The 15,225-nt window shown below is 37.5% G+C and overlaps 12 non-coding genes across 12 annotated transcripts; 11 read left to right on the plus strand and 1 right to left on the minus strand.

Annotated features, from left to right (window-relative positions):
- Positions 1-2,002: 2,002 nt before the first annotated feature.
- Positions 2,003-2,077, minus strand: trnaf-gaa (transfer RNA phenylalanine (anticodon GAA)). The gene has a single exon. It is a non-coding gene; the product is annotated as a tRNA-Phe (tRNA).
- A 6,704-nt stretch (positions 2,078-8,781) lies between these two features.
- On the plus strand, positions 8,782-8,900 carry LOC130224082 (5S ribosomal RNA). The gene has a single exon (XR_008837161.1). It is a non-coding gene; the product is annotated as a 5S ribosomal RNA (ribosomal RNA).
- Positions 8,901-9,086: 186 nt separating this feature from the next.
- LOC130223886 (5S ribosomal RNA) lies at positions 9,087-9,205 on the plus strand. The gene has a single exon (XR_008836996.1). It is a non-coding gene; the product is annotated as a 5S ribosomal RNA (ribosomal RNA).
- Positions 9,206-9,391: 186 nt separating this feature from the next.
- LOC130224083 (5S ribosomal RNA) lies at positions 9,392-9,510 on the plus strand. The gene has a single exon (XR_008837162.1). It is a non-coding gene; the product is annotated as a 5S ribosomal RNA (ribosomal RNA).
- A 187-nt stretch (positions 9,511-9,697) lies between these two features.
- Positions 9,698-9,816, plus strand: LOC130224086 (5S ribosomal RNA). The gene has a single exon (XR_008837164.1). It is a non-coding gene; the product is annotated as a 5S ribosomal RNA (ribosomal RNA).
- Positions 9,817-10,006: 190 nt separating this feature from the next.
- Positions 10,007-10,126, plus strand: LOC130223970 (5S ribosomal RNA). The gene has a single exon (XR_008837076.1). It is a non-coding gene; the product is annotated as a 5S ribosomal RNA (ribosomal RNA).
- A 186-nt stretch (positions 10,127-10,312) lies between these two features.
- On the plus strand, positions 10,313-10,431 carry LOC130224087 (5S ribosomal RNA). Its single transcript, XR_008837165.1, has one exon. It is a non-coding gene; the product is annotated as a 5S ribosomal RNA (ribosomal RNA).
- A 183-nt stretch (positions 10,432-10,614) lies between these two features.
- LOC130224088 (5S ribosomal RNA) lies at positions 10,615-10,733 on the plus strand. Its single transcript, XR_008837166.1, has one exon. It is a non-coding gene; the product is annotated as a 5S ribosomal RNA (ribosomal RNA).
- A 186-nt stretch (positions 10,734-10,919) lies between these two features.
- LOC130224089 (5S ribosomal RNA) lies at positions 10,920-11,038 on the plus strand. The gene has a single exon (XR_008837167.1). It is a non-coding gene; the product is annotated as a 5S ribosomal RNA (ribosomal RNA).
- A 187-nt stretch (positions 11,039-11,225) lies between these two features.
- LOC130224090 (5S ribosomal RNA) lies at positions 11,226-11,344 on the plus strand. Its single transcript, XR_008837168.1, has one exon. It is a non-coding gene; the product is annotated as a 5S ribosomal RNA (ribosomal RNA).
- A 188-nt stretch (positions 11,345-11,532) lies between these two features.
- LOC130224091 (5S ribosomal RNA) lies at positions 11,533-11,651 on the plus strand. The gene has a single exon (XR_008837169.1). It is a non-coding gene; the product is annotated as a 5S ribosomal RNA (ribosomal RNA).
- Positions 11,652-11,836: 185 nt separating this feature from the next.
- LOC130224092 (5S ribosomal RNA) lies at positions 11,837-11,955 on the plus strand. The gene has a single exon (XR_008837170.1). It is a non-coding gene; the product is annotated as a 5S ribosomal RNA (ribosomal RNA).
- The last annotated feature ends 3,270 nt before the right edge of the window (positions 11,956-15,225 follow it).

Here is a 15,225-nt window from a genome sequence, read left to right on the forward strand (position 1 = left end):
TGAATTTAGATCGCTGGATGCAGAGTGCTATCCATTACATTATGGAACCTCAAGATGGTGTAGAGCTGCTGCCCGAGATGAAGATGATGAATTAAAAAACTGGCCTTGCAGGAAAGTAGCAGAAGGTCCATCCAAGGCAAGGCCAATGTGCATTGATTTCTGAGTAACTCGTCATTCGGCATGCAGGGCTCCTCACACATTTACTGGAGCATTACTAGGTAGGGCCTTCAAAAGAAAAGCATGCCATTCTAGGCAATTTGACGACTAAATGGCAGGCAGGGCAAAGAAGCCACCACAGAACAGATGTGATCTAATTTTTCCTTGTTCGACCACATCTAAAATGTTCAATTTTGATTGTGAAAAGGGGAATTAGCTTAAATGGTAGAACGGTCGCTTAGCATGCATGAGAGAGGTAGCTGGATCGATGCCCGCATTATCCACTTCTGTTTTCATGCATTTCATGCCTTTCTGAGTAACTCGTCATTCGGCATGCAGGGCTCCTCACACATTTACTGGAGCATTACTAGGTAGGGCCTTCAAAAGAAAAGCACGCCATTCTAGGCAATTTGACGACTAAATGGCAGGCAGGGCAAAGAAGCCACCACAGAACAGATGTGATCTTATTTTTTTCTTTTTCGACCACATCTAAAATGTTCAATTTTGATTGTGAAAAGGGGAATTAGCTTAAATGGTAGAACGGTCGCTTAGCATGCATGAGCGAGGTAGCTGGTTCGATGCCCGCATTATCCACTTCTGTTTTCATGCCTTTCACACTGGCTTTTATTGCAAAGCTGGTTGCACCTGGAGGGTTTAGAGCGAATTTCCTTACAGTAGCTTTGCCGGTTCTGTGTAGTACTAATCTTTGCAATCCTTTAGAAGCCCTATCAAGTCACAGTTTTCTTTTATTTGATGGCGCGTCCGCAGTGGGAAATCAAAGCACTAAATATATAGCAGAGTGCTGTCGATTAGGCCATAGGAATCATCACCAGAAGCGATGTGACCACCTGGGAGAAAAATAGCGTTTTGGTCAAATGGAAGCAGGTGGACTTGAGGGTGAAGCAGCTGGACTTGAGGGTCCTAGAAAACCCATAGTAACTGTTATTCTCTGGCCTTCAAGGGAATAGAATGCCTATTTTAGCTTTTTTGTGCGGTGCTGGCAAAAAAAAAACAGGTCCCATCTAGATTTGAATTTAGATCGCTGGATGCAGAGTGCTATCCATTACATTATGGAACCTCAAGATGGTGTAGAGCTGCTGCCCGAGATGAAGATGATGAATTAAAAAACTGGCCTTGCAGGAAAGTAGCAGAAGGTCCATCCAAGGCAAGGCCAATGTGCATTGATTTCTGAGTAACTCGTCATTCGGCATGCAGGGCTCCTCACACATTTACTGGAGCATTACTAGGTAGGGCCTTCAAAAGAAAAGCACGCCATTCTAGGCAATTTGACGACTAAATGGCAGGCAGGGCAAAGAAGCCACCACAGAACAGATGTGATCTTATTTTTTCTTTTTCGACCACATCTAAAATGTTCAATTTTGATTGTGAAAAGGGGAATTAGCTTAAATGGTAGAACGGTCGCTTAGCATGCATGAGAGAGGTAGCTGGATCGATGCCCGCATTATCCACTTCTGTTTGCATGCCTTTCACACTGGCTTTTATTGCAAAGCTGGTTGCACCTGGAGGGTTTAGAGCGAATTTCCTTACGTCAGCTTTGCCGGTTCTGTATAGTACTAATCATTGCAATCCTTCAGAAGCCCTATCAAGTCACAGTTTTCTTTTATTCGATGGCGCGTCCGCAGTGGGAAATCAAAGCACTAAATATATAGCAGAGTGCTGTCGATTAGGCCATAGGAATCATCACCAGAAGCGATGTGACCACCTGGGAGAAAGATAGCGTTTTGGTCAAATGGAAGCAGGTGGACTTAAGGGTGAAGCGGCTAGGCTTTTTGGGTGACTTTCATTCAACTGACCCTGTGCCCAAAAGAGAACAACAACATTGCTTTGCCGAAACCCAGGGATCGAAACCAGGGACCTTTAGATCTTCAGTCTAACGCTCTCCCAACTGAGCTATTTCGGCTGCCATGACACAGCTTTCCTGCAGCAGGGATGTCTGTGAGACCAAGCTGAGCCCTTAAGTGCATCTGAGGCATAAGAGAGTAAAAATTTGGCCAGTACTGGCAAAAAAAAAAACAGGTCCCATCTAGATTTGAATTTAGATCGCTGGATGCAGAGTGCTATCCATTACATTATGGAACCTCAAGATGGTGTAGAGCTGCTGCCCGAGATGAAGATGATGAATTAAAAAAACTGGCCTTGCAGGAAAGTAGCAGAAGGTCCATCCAAGGCAAGGCCAATGTGCATTGATTTCTGAGTAACTCGTCATTCGGCATGCAGGGCTCCTCACACATTTACTGGAGCATTACTAGGTAGGACCTTCAAAAGAAAAGCACGCTATCCTAGGCAATTTGACGACTAATGGTGTTACCTGGATGTGGGACAAATACAAATGAATGTATTTTATATAATTATTTTTTTATTTTATTTTTGATGTTTGAAAAGTCACTCAATGTATTTTTTTATTGTATTTGAAAATTATTTTTAATAAAAAAAAGAAAAAAAAGGAAAAAAAAAGCAATGCCTGATCTCATCTGAACTCGGAAGCAAAGCAGGGTTGGGCCTGGTTAGTACTTGGATGGGAGACCACCTGGGAATACCAGGTGCTGTAAGCTTTTTGAATTCCTTCATTTGGCAAAAAAAATTAATTAATTAATCAATAAAAAAAAAAAGAGGTAAACTATTGAGGGGCCAAGGGCATTGTTTCTGTCGGTGCTGTGTCAAGGCAAGCTGAGCGGCACTCGGCTCCTGGTGCTGCGCCTGTTTTTAAATAGCCAACTCTTGACGGCTACTCTCGCTTACGGCCATACCACCCTGAGCACGCCCCCTTGAGTTTGACTGAGTCACTGCTTTCAAGGAAGTGTGAGGTGGCAGTAGGGAGAGAAAGGCTTTCCCATTTTGATTTTCTTTATTGTTTTTTTCTTGATTTTGACAGAAATAAGTTGTATTAATTTTGTTTAGTTTTAGTTAAACCCCAGACAGTGTTATCTGTTTGGGGTTAAAACCTTTTGAAAGGATGGACACTTCGGTAAAGGAACAAGAACTGAATATGGACTACGGCAGCACGGACAAAGCTACTCCTGAAGATAGCAATTCAGGAGATTCAAACAAGGACATCGACAATAATGACACATGGGCAACTGTTGTGGCAAGACGGAGGAAAAATAGATCAGACACAAGTAGAGGAGGAAGTGGAGAAATACAACAAACAAAAGGTAAAGCAATTGTTGAACGTTTGGAAAACACCCAACAAACAAGTCAAAGAAATGAGATGATAAACAAACTGAAAAGTCAAGCAAGATTTCAGAGACAATATAAAAAAGAAACAACTTTGACAATGACTGTGAAAGATCCTGAAAATATCACAGTAGTTATGATTATAAAGGCTGTGGAAGGAAAGACCGGAGTTGGAAATTTGTTTGGACTGAGAAAAAAATCTAATTTTGACTATAAACTCACTAAGGAAAATGAAACAGACTGTGATAGTTTAATGGATGGACTCATGATTAACCAACAATTCTGTGAGATATCAAAACTCTGCGCAACTGAGAGAATGGTTTCTTTTTTAAATTTACCCAATTATATTCAAGATAGTGAAATCATCCAAAAGCTTGTGGACTGGGGAGTTTCTCCAATTCTCCCACTAAGAAGAAGGTATCATCCAGGAACAACTGTGGCTGACGGAACAAGGTTCATCAGGGTGAAATTTCCGAAAGAAGTCACAACTCTTCCTTACAACGTCAAATTTGATACAGAGGAAGGACCCAAATATTTTAGAGTGATACATGATCAGCAGATAAAAACATGCAGATTATGTGGAAGCACTGAACATAAAAAAAAGACTGCCCACAATTTGTGTGTAGAGAATGTCTGGAGCAGGGGCATTTTGCGCGGGACTGTAAAGCCCCACGGTGCCAAGGCTGCAAAAAGACAACATTGTGGTGCAGATGTGAATCGGATGAGGAAGAGACTGGAGTGATGGAAATGCATAAACCAACGGAGAAATCAAGCGATGAAGAAAGAGAGGATGAAGAACAGGAATTAACACCGGATGGTTTGAATGAACAAGAAGAGGAGCAGGCTATGAGTGAAGAGGATGAAGGAGATACAGTAGAGACTGAGGCACAACATCTAATGAAAGATGATGGACAGGACATGGAAAAAGAACAAGGAGCAGCGGGTGAAAATACAGAAAGCAGAATTGATGAAGAGGTAAGCGATGATGATAATGATGAAATAAATATTGGGACTAAAGACAGAACAATAGACAGCATAAACAGAAGACGCAGAAAAACTGTACAAATAAATATTCAGCAAGTGCTTAAGAAACAGAAATTACGAAAAGAAGCAAAAGCAAAACTAAAAACTGACAGAACTGATCTAAGATTTTAGATAAAGAAGACTACAGATGATTGATGGTTTGTTTAATTTGGATTTTCTTTTGTTTGGATGGCTTGTTTTCTTTTATATTTCTAATGAACAACTTATGTTTGGTTTCAATTAATGTAAGAGGGCTGTCATCTAAAGTGAAGTTTGAAAATGTAATTGCTTTAACAGAAAAATGTGATATAATATGTATACAAGAGACTGGATGGAATGAAACAATTATTAATGAGTTTAAAAAATGTTGGGATGGGGAAATATTGTATAATAATGACCCAAATAAGAAAAAAGGCATGGCAATATTAATTAGAAGAGGAATAGGATGCTCATTTGATGTTTTATTTAAAGATAACTATGGAAGGATCTTAACTATTAAAATTATAAATAACGGTGAAGAAATAACAATATGTAACATCCATGCTCCAAATCAAGACTTGGAAAGAGTTACTTTTTTTAAGGACCTAAGTGTTTTAATGAGTGGATGGGATAATGTTATTGTCTTAGGAGATTTTAATACTGTTTTAGAAAGGATAGATGTAGATGATTATATGGTTTATAGAGCAGATGTTGGAAGAAAAGAACTGAAATACATGATTGAAAAACATAAATATGTAGATGTTTGAAGAGAGAGAAATAGAGCCAAAAGAGAATACTCAAGAAGGCAGTGGGTGAATACAGTTTTAAAACAAAGTAGATTAGACTATGTTTTATGTACAAGAAGATTAGAATCTTTTATTTCAAAGATTTTTTACAAGATTTTTAGCTGTAGTGACCATGATTTTTTGTATGTAATGATGGATTTCAGTGGAGTTGAAAGAGGACCAGGTGTATGGGTGTTTAATACAGAGCTCTTAAAGAATGATTTTTATAAAATTGAAATGGAAAATATTATTATTAATAGTGTAAATGATGAGTTATATGATGAAGAAATAAGTGTGTGGTGGGACAATGTCAAATTAGAGGCCAAAAGATTTTCAATAGAATGTTCAAAGAAAATGCAGAAAGCTAATCGAGCTAAAGAAAGACAATTAAACAAAGAATGGGAGAATGAAATGGAAAAGATAACAGAAGGAAATATGGATATTAGGAGAATAGCGATATTAGAAGAGAAACTGAAAAAAGTAGAAGAGGAAAAATGTATGGGAGCTAGAATAAGAAGTAAGATGAAAAATACAGTGGAAGGAGAAAGAAGTACAAAGTTCTTTTATGATTTAGAAAAAACACGACAAAAAGCCGATTTGATAAAGAATGTCTCAATAAAAGGGAAAAATGTCAAAGATAAAGAAAGTATTTTAAGAGCAGTTAAAGATTTCTATGGCATTTTGTTTAAAGGAGAAGGAGTTCATGAAGAAGATAGGGATTTTTTATTGAATCAAATAAAGGTTAAAGTAAGTGAAGAGGATAAAGAACGGTGTGATAGTGATATAACTGAAGAGGAGATAAATGAAGCTATAACACAATTAAGCAATGGGAAAAGCCCTGGTTTAGATGGTTTGTCATCCGAATTTTATAAGACTTTTAAAGATGTTTTAATTCCAATTTTAAAAGATCTTTTTACTGCTATTTTTAAAAAAGGAGAGTTGAGTGAGAGTATGAAGAAAGGAATGATTAAAATAATTTATAAAAATAAAGGAGATAAAGATGATTTGCAAAATTATAGACCTTTAAGCATGCTTAATACAGATTACAAAATATTAGCAAAGATTTTAGCAAACAGACTTAAAAAGGTAGTTCCCACTCTTATCACAACTAATCAAGCTTATGGTGTAATAGGCAGAGATATAGCAGACACAATAACAAGTATAAGAGATTTAATCTGGTACATAAAAGAAAAAAAAGATGAAGGATTTTTATTCAGCATAGACCTAGAGAAAGCTTTTGATAGAGTTGAGCACAGCTATTTATTTGACTTAATCCAGAAATTTGGCTTTGGTGAGAATTTCATTAAGTGGATCAAATGTTTTTATACAGATATTTTTAGTTGTTTTAAAATAAATGTATTTTTAACAGACTACATTGAGATTTCCAGATCTATAAGACAAGGGTGTCCTTTATCAGCATTATTATACACACTAGTTGCTGAACCATTAGGCTTAGCTATAAATGGAGAAAAGGAAATTAAAGGGTTTATGATAGAAATCAATAGAACAGAACAGAAGATTTTTCAGTATGCTGATGATACCACTCTATTTTTAAAAGATTTTAAAAGTGTTGGGAAAGCTATGGAAATATTTGATAAATATTGTCGAGGATCGGGAGCAAAAGTAAATAAAGAAAAAACGGAATACATTAAGATGGGAAAAGCAGAAGCTCCACAAGGAAATTGGGAATTTAAAGAACAAAACAATTACATAAAGATCTTAGGCATTACGCTGGGATATGATGAAATGAAAACTAGAGAAATAATTTGGGATGAACTCCTAAATAAAATGGAAAAAAGATTATGTTTTTGGAAGCAGAGAGTATTGTTTTTAAAAGGGAAAGTACTGGTATTAAATTCTCTTTTTCTATCTAAGATGTGGTATGTTTTAAGTGTTGTTAGTCTACCTACGTGGGTGTATAAGAGAATAAAAACTATGATTTTAAAGTTTTTATGGGATGATAAACCATCTAAAATTGCATATAACACTATCATTGGAAAGGTGGATGAGGGAGGATTAGGACTTATAGATCCATGGATAAGAATGAAAAGTATGAGAATTAAAACATTAAAGAAGTTTTTAAATGAAGACAATATTCCGTGGAAAAGCATCATGAATTATTTTATTAATAAATGTGGACAAATAGGAGATGATTTCTTATGGATGGCATTTAAAGACCGCATGATAGAGAATATTCCTGAGTTTTATAAAGAGTTGTTGAGAACATGGAAATGTTTTTATGATAACATACACACTGAGATTGAAGGAAGAAAACTTTATTTACAGCAACCCCTGTTTTTAAATCAGAACAATAAAAGCAAAAAACTAATGTTTTATGAGAACTGGTATGCAGTTGGTTTTAGACAAGTAAAAGACATTTTATATGAAATAAAACCTGGGTTTTTACCTACTCAAGCAATAATAGATACACTGGAGGAAATAGAAGATGTAGATGATAAAGAAAAAATTGAAGATCAATACAAGAAGTTAAGATTAGCATTACCAGATCACTGGATCAAAACTATTGAAGAGAATGAAAAAGAAACTGAAAATAGAAAAATAAAAGTGTTTTTAAAAGTGGATGAAGATAAGATTAGTATCAATGATTGTCCTATCAAGATGTTTTATACATGTTTGTGTAATGCTGTGTTTAAAAAACCTAAATCAATAGAATTTTGGGAAAAGATATTTGAAAACTTCGATGCTTCAAATATATGGAAAAATGTCAGATTAAATTTGAAAAGTCCAGCATTGGAAAACTTTGATTTTATGTTAAGACACAACTGCATAATGACAGAGATCATCTTTAAAAAGATTGGGGTATCACAAGATGAACTGTAAGGTGTGTTTGGAAAAAAGAGAAGGTGTGTTACACCTATTTTTAAAATGTAAAAAGTTAAGTGATTTTATGAAGATGTTCAAAACAATAGTATGTACTTTTTTGTATGATGAAAACATTGTTTTAGAAGAATGGGATACACTGTTTTTATTTGGTTTTAATGGGAAAACAAAAAATGTGTTTGCTCTTAATTATATGTTGACTCTTGCAAGATATACCATATGGAAAAGAAGAAATATTATGAAACAAAAGAAAAAAGAAATTCCATTGGTTTTGTTGTACAAACAGATTGTGACTGAGGAAATAATGGTTATATATAACTATTGCAAAATGTATGAAAAGATGGACATTTTTGAAAAATGTATTACAAAAAATAATCCATATGTTGTACAAACTTGGACTGGTTTTGAAGTTTTCTTACCAGGAGATTTTTAAATATTGTGTATTTTAAATATTTGTATGTATAAATGTCATGATTGTTGATGATGTGTTTAATAAATAAAAAAAAAAAAAAAAAAAAAAAAAAAAAAATCTCATCTGAACTCGGAAGCTAAGCAGGGTTGGGCCTGGTTAGTACTTGGATGGGAGACCGCCTGGGAATACCAGGTGCTGTAAGCTTTTTGAATTCCTTCATTTGGCAAAAAAAATGTATGAATACATTAATTGAAAAAAAAAAAATACAGGTAAACAATTGAGGTGACAAGGGCGTAGTTTCTGTCGCTGCTGTGTCAAGGCAAGCGGAGTTGCGCTCGGCACCTGGTACTGCGCCTATTTTTAAATAGCCAACTCTTGACGACTGCTTTCGCTTACGGCCATACCACCCTGGCAATGCCTGATCTCATCTGAACTCGGAAGCTAAGCAGGGTTGGGCCTGGTTAGTACTTGGATGGGAGACCGCCTGGGAATACCAGGTGCTGTAAGCTTTTTGAATTCCTTCATTTGGCAAAAAAATGTATGAATTAATTAATTGAAAAAAAAAAAAATACAGGTAAACAATTGAGGTGAAAAGGGCGTAGTTTCTGTCGCTGCTGTGTCAAGGCAAGCGGAGTTGCGCTCGGCACCTGGTACTGCGCCTATTTTTAAATAGCCAACTCTTGACGACTGCTTTCGCTTACGGCCATAGCACCCTGGCAATGCCTGATCTCATCTGAACTCGGAAGCTAAGCAGGGTTGGGCCTGGTTAGTACTTGGATGGGAGACCGCCTGGGAATACCAGGTGCTGTAAGCTTTTTGAATTCCTTCATTTGGCAAAAAAATGTATGAATTAATTAATTGAAAAAAAAAAAATACAGGTAAACAATTGAGGTGAAAAGGGCGTAGTTTCTGTCGCTGCTGTGTCAAGGCAAGCGGAGTTGCGCTCGGCACCTGGTACTGCGCCTATTTTTAAATAGCCAACTCTTGACGACTGCTCTTCGCTTACGGCCATACCACCCTGGCAATGCCTGATCTCATCTGAACTCGGAAGCTAAGCAGGGTTGGGCCTGGTTAGTACTTGGATGGGAGACCGCCTGGGAATACCAGGTGCTGTAAGCTTTTTGAATTCCTTCATTTGGCAAAAAAATGTATGAATTAATTAATTGAAAAAAAAAAAAATACAGGTAAACTAATTGAGGTGACAAGGGCGTAGTTTCTGTCGCTGCTGTGTCCAGGCAAGCGGAGTTGCGCTCGGCACCTGGTACTGCGCCTATTTTTAAATAGCCAACTCTTGACGACTGCTCTCGCTTACGGCCATACCACCCTGGCAATGCCTGATCTCATCTGAACTCGGAAGCTAAGCAGGGTTGGGCCTGGTTAGTACTTGGATGGGAGACCGCCTGGGAATACCAGGTGCTGTAAGCTTTTTGAATTCCTTCATTTGGCAAAAAAAATGTATGAATTACATTAATTGAAAAAAAAAAAAATACAGGTAAACAATTGAGGTGACAAGGGCATTAGTTTCTGTCGCTGCTGTGTCAAGGCAAGCGGAGTTGCGCTCGGCTACCTGGTACTGCGCCTATTTTTAAATAGCCAACTCTTGACGACTGCTCTCGCTTACGGCCATAGCCACCCTGGCAATGCCTGATCTCATCTGAACTCGGAAGCTAAGCAGGGTTGGGCCTGGTTAGTACTTGGATGGGAGACCGCCTGGGAATACCAGGTGCTGTAAGCTTTTTGAATTCCTTCATTTGGCAAAAAAAATGTATGAATAATTAATTGAAAAAAAAAAAAATACAGGTAAACAATTGAGGTGAAAAGGGCGTAGTTTCTGTCGCTGCTGTGTCAAGGCAAGCGGAGTTGCGCTCGGCACCTGGTACTGCGCCTATTTTTAAATAGCCAACTCTTGATGACTGCTTTCGCTTACGGCCATACCACCCTGGCAATGCCTGATCTCATCTGAACTCGGAAGCTAAGCAGGGTTGGGCCTGGTTAGTACTTGGATGGGAGACCGCCTGGGAATACCAGGTGCTGTAAGCTTTTTGAATTCCTTCATTTGGCAAAAAAATGTATGAATTAATTAATTGAAAAAAAAAAATACAGGTAAACAATTGAGGTGACAAGGGCGTAGTTTCTGTCGCTGCTGTGTCAAGGCAAGCGGAGTTGCGCTCGGCACCTGGTACTGCGCCTATTTTTAAATAGCCAACTCTTGACGACTGCTTCGCTTACGGCCATACCACCCTGGCAATGCCTGATCTCATCTGAACTCGGAAGCTAAGCAGGGTTGGGCCTGGTTAGTACTTGGATGGGAGACCGCCTGGGAATACCAGGTGCTGTAAGCTTTTTGAATTCCTTCATTTGGCAAAAAAATGTATGAATTAATTAATTGAAAAAAAAAAAAATACAGGTAAACAATTGAGGTGAAAAGGGCGTAGTTTCTGTCTCTGCTGTGTCAAGGCAAGCGGAGTTGCGCTCGGCACCTGGTACTGCGCCTATTTTTAAATAGCCAACTCTTGACGACTGCTTTCGCTTACGGCCATACCACCCTGGCAATGCCTGATCTCATCTGAACTCGGAAGCTAAGCAGGGTTGGGCCTGGTTAGTACTTGGATGGGAGACCGCCTGGGAATACCAGGTGCTGTAAGCTTTTTGAATTCCTTCATTTGGCAAAAAAAATGTATGAATTAATTAATTGAAAAAAAAAAAAATACAGGTAAACAATTGAGGTGAAAAGGGCGTAGTTTCTGTCGCTGCTGTGTCAAGGCAAGCGGAGTTGCGCTCGGCTCCTGGTACTGCGCCTATTTTTAAATAGCCAACTCTTGACGACTGCTTTCGCTTACGGCCATACCACCCTGGCAATGCCTGATCTCATCTGAACTCGGAAGCTAAGCAGGGTTGGGCCTGGTTAGTACTTGGATGGGAGACCGCCTGGGAATACCAGGTGCTGTAAGCTTTTTGAATTCCTTCATTTGGCCAAAAAAAATGTATGAATACATTAATTGAAAAAAAAAAATACAGGTAAACAATTGAGGTGACAAGGGCATTAGTTTCTGTCGGCTGCTGTGTCAAGGCAAGCTGAGTTGCGCTCGGCTCCTGGTACTGCGCCTATTTTTAAATAGCCAACTCTTGACGACTGCTCTCGCTTACGGCCATACCACCCTGGCAATGCCTGATCTCATCTGAACTCGGAAGCTAAGCAGGGTTGGGCCTGGTTAGTACTTGGATGGGAGACCGCCTGGGAATACCAGGTGCTGTAAGCTTTTTGAATTCCTTCATTTGGCAAAAAAATGTATGAATTAATTAATTGAAAAAAAAAAAATACAGGTAAACAATTGAGGTGAAAAGGGCGTAGTTTCTGTCGCTGCTGTGTCAAGGCAAGCGGAGTTGCGCTCGGCACCTGGTACTGCGCCTATTTTTAAATAGCCAACTCTTGACGACTGCTTTCGCTTACGGCCATACCACCCTGGCAATGCCTGATCTCATCTGAACTCGGAAGCTAAGCAGGGTTGGGCCTGGTTAGTACTTGGATGGGAGACCGCCTGGGAATACCAGGTGCTGTAAGCTTTTTGAATTCCTTCATTTGGCAAAAAAATGTATGAATTAATTAATTGAAAAAAAAAAATACAGGTAAACAATTGAGGTGACAAGGGCGTAGTTTCTGTCGCTGCTGTGTCAAGGCAAGCGGAGTTGCGCTCGGCACCTGGTACTGCGCCTATTTTTAAATAGCCAACTCTTGACGACTGCTCTCGCTTACGGCCATACCACCCTGAGCACGCCCTCTACTGTGAGTGACAGTTGTTGCACAGCAGGAAGTGTGAGGTGGCAGAAGGAAGAGAGAGGCTCTTCCATTTTGGCAGTTTTGTTTTTTATTTTTAGTTTTTGTATTACAAAGTTTACTTTAATTGTTTTTTCAGTTAAAGATTTTTTTCACTAACCCCAAACAGTAACACTGTTTTGGGGTTAGAAAACATCAAAATGGACACAATGGAGAAAGAGAATGGACAGGACACAAACGGAACAAGGAACAGAGAACAAGGAAATGCTACAAACAGGATTGAAAGGACTCTAAATGAAGATAACGGAGAAAACAGCAAGGAGACATGGGCAACAGTTGTCTCAAAGAAAAAAGAAGGAAAAGGAGGTGGTCAAGAAAAGAAAGGAGAACTACAATCAAATGCAAGTATTGAAAGCGAAAAGAATATTGAAGGACAAAGGAATGATTCAAGTCAGAAACAACAAATGCTGAACAAACTAAAGAAGCAAGCAAGATATCAAAGAGACTACAAGAAGGAAGCCACACTAACAATGATGGTAAGAGAAATTGAAAACTCAACTATAAATAACATAATCAAAGCAGTGGAAGACAAAGTCGGGATTGGCAAATTATTTGGACTGAGACGGAAAAACAACAATGAATTTGAGCTGACAATGGAAAGTGAAAAAGAATGCGAGATATTGATGAATGGACTGATGATTAATGGAGAAGAATGTGAGATGAAAAAGCTGTGTGCAACAGAAAAAATGGTATCTTTTCTAAACTTGCCCAGTTACATACAGGATGAGGAGATACAACAAAAACTCAGTAATTGGGGAGTAACTCCTATACTTCCTATAAGAAGAAAATATCATCCGGGAACAATGGTGGTAGACGGAACACGCTTTGTAAAGGTAAAATTTCCCAAAGAAGTTAAATCTTTACCATACAATGTTGGCTTTGTTACAGAAGAAGGGATACAATACTTCAGAGTGATACACGATAATCAACTCAAAATGTGCAGACTTTGCTCCAGTACAGAGCATGAGAAGAAAGACTGCCCAAATTTCACATGTAGAAGATGTCTTAAGCAGGGGCATTATGTGCGGGACTGCGAAGTTCTGCAGTGCCAGGGCTGCGAGAGGGCATCGACAAGATGTAACTGTGAAAAAGAGGAGGAAATGGAAAGGATGGAAATACAAGTGTCACTTGATAATACGGGACCAGAAAGGAAGGAGGACAAAACTGGAGAAGAAAACAATACAGAAGAGGACAGATATGAGGAAGAGGATAAAGGAATGGAACTGGGAGAAGGAGCAAACGAGGAGGAAGGAGAACCAAATAATGGACAATTTGATGAAGAACAATATGATGAAGGCGCTATAGAACTGAACAATGAAGAGAGACAGGAGAAGAAAAGGACTGAGGACAATGAAACAAGAGCACTAAATGAGGTAAGAGGAATGGATTTTGAAAGAGGGAATTATGGACTGGAAAAAAAAGAAAAAGGTAAAAAGATAAAAGATTTAAAATCAAGATGTAAAAGTGGCTTAAACATTGAACTGGTTCTACAACGGCAGAAAATGAGAAGAGAAGAGATTAAAGAAAGAATGGAAAGGAAAAAATTTAAAAAAGGAGATGCAAGAAACATTTGTTTAAGTGACAGTGACTCAGAATGAATGGTGGTTATTGGTTTATCCAATAATTTTCCTAATGAGTAATGTATGTGTGGTATCACTGAATGTAAGAGGATTGTCAAAATGGGAAAAGTTTGAAAGATTAACGTGTTTGACAAAAAAGTGTGATATATTATGTTTACAAGAGACAAAGTGGGAAGATGAGATTAAAAATGAGATGAGAAAATTGTGGAATGAGGAAATATTTAGTAATGGAGATATAGAAAAGAAAAGAGGGGTAGCCATTTTGATAAAAAGAGGGATTTTTGAAAAAGTAGAATTAGACTATAAAGACACAAATGGAAGAATTATAATTGTAAAAGTTATGTATAATGGGAAAAGTTTTAGAGTATGCAACATACATGCACCAAATGAGGAAAAGGAGAAATATAACTTTTATAAGGAAATAGATAAGTTAATAGATAAGAATGAAAACATATTTATTTTAGGAGATTTTAATGTTGCCATGCAAAGAATAGATAAAGATGACTCAATGGATTTTAGAACAGACAGAGGAAGGAATGAACTACAGAATTTAATGAGGAAATGTGATTTAGTAGATGTATGGAGAGAGCAAAATGGTATGAAAAGAGAATATTCAAGAAGACAAATTGTAAATAGGATTTTAAAGCAAAGTAGAATTGACTTGTTTTTATGTAAGAAAAAAGAAGTACAATATGTTAACAAAGTTTTCTACAAAACCTATAGTGAGAGTGATCATGATTTTATATGGATAACGATGAATTTTAATGAGATTGAAAAAGGACCAGGAGTGTGGATACTCAACACTGAGTTGTTCAAAATAGAAATGTATAAAATGGAAATAGAAAATATAATAATCAATAGTGTGAATGATGAAATGTTTGAAACAGAAACAAGTTTATGGTGGGATAATCTGAAAAATAGAATAAAAGAATACTCAATAAATATATCAGAAAAAAGACAAAAGGCAAAAAAATTCAAGGAAAATCAAATGAGAAAAGAATGGGATGAAGAAATGAGTAAAGTAAATGGGATAAATGTTGACAAAATAATAGAATTACAGGAAAAGCTGAAGAAAATCGAAGAAGAAAAGTGTAAGGGAGTAATTAGAAGCAGAGCTAAAGACATTGTAGAAGGAGAAAGAAGTACAAAATACTTTTATGAATTAGAAAAAACAAGACAGAGAGCAGCTACAATCAAATGTATAAAAACACAAGATGGGAAAACTGTAGAGGACAAAGAGGGAATTTTAAAGGAAACTAGACGATTTTATAAGGAATTATTTACAGAAAATGGAGTAGTTTTAAATGATGAAAATTTCTTATTAGAAAAAATAACTGTAAAATTAAATAAAGAGGACGAGGAAATGTGCGAGAGTGAGATAACAGATTTAGAAATAGAAACAGCTATTGATCAGTTGAG

Source organism: Danio aesculapii, chromosome 4 (genome assembly GCF_903798145.1).
Source record: "Danio aesculapii chromosome 4, fDanAes4.1, whole genome shotgun sequence".
NCBI lineage: Eukaryota > Metazoa > Chordata > Actinopteri > Cypriniformes > Danionidae > Danio > Danio aesculapii.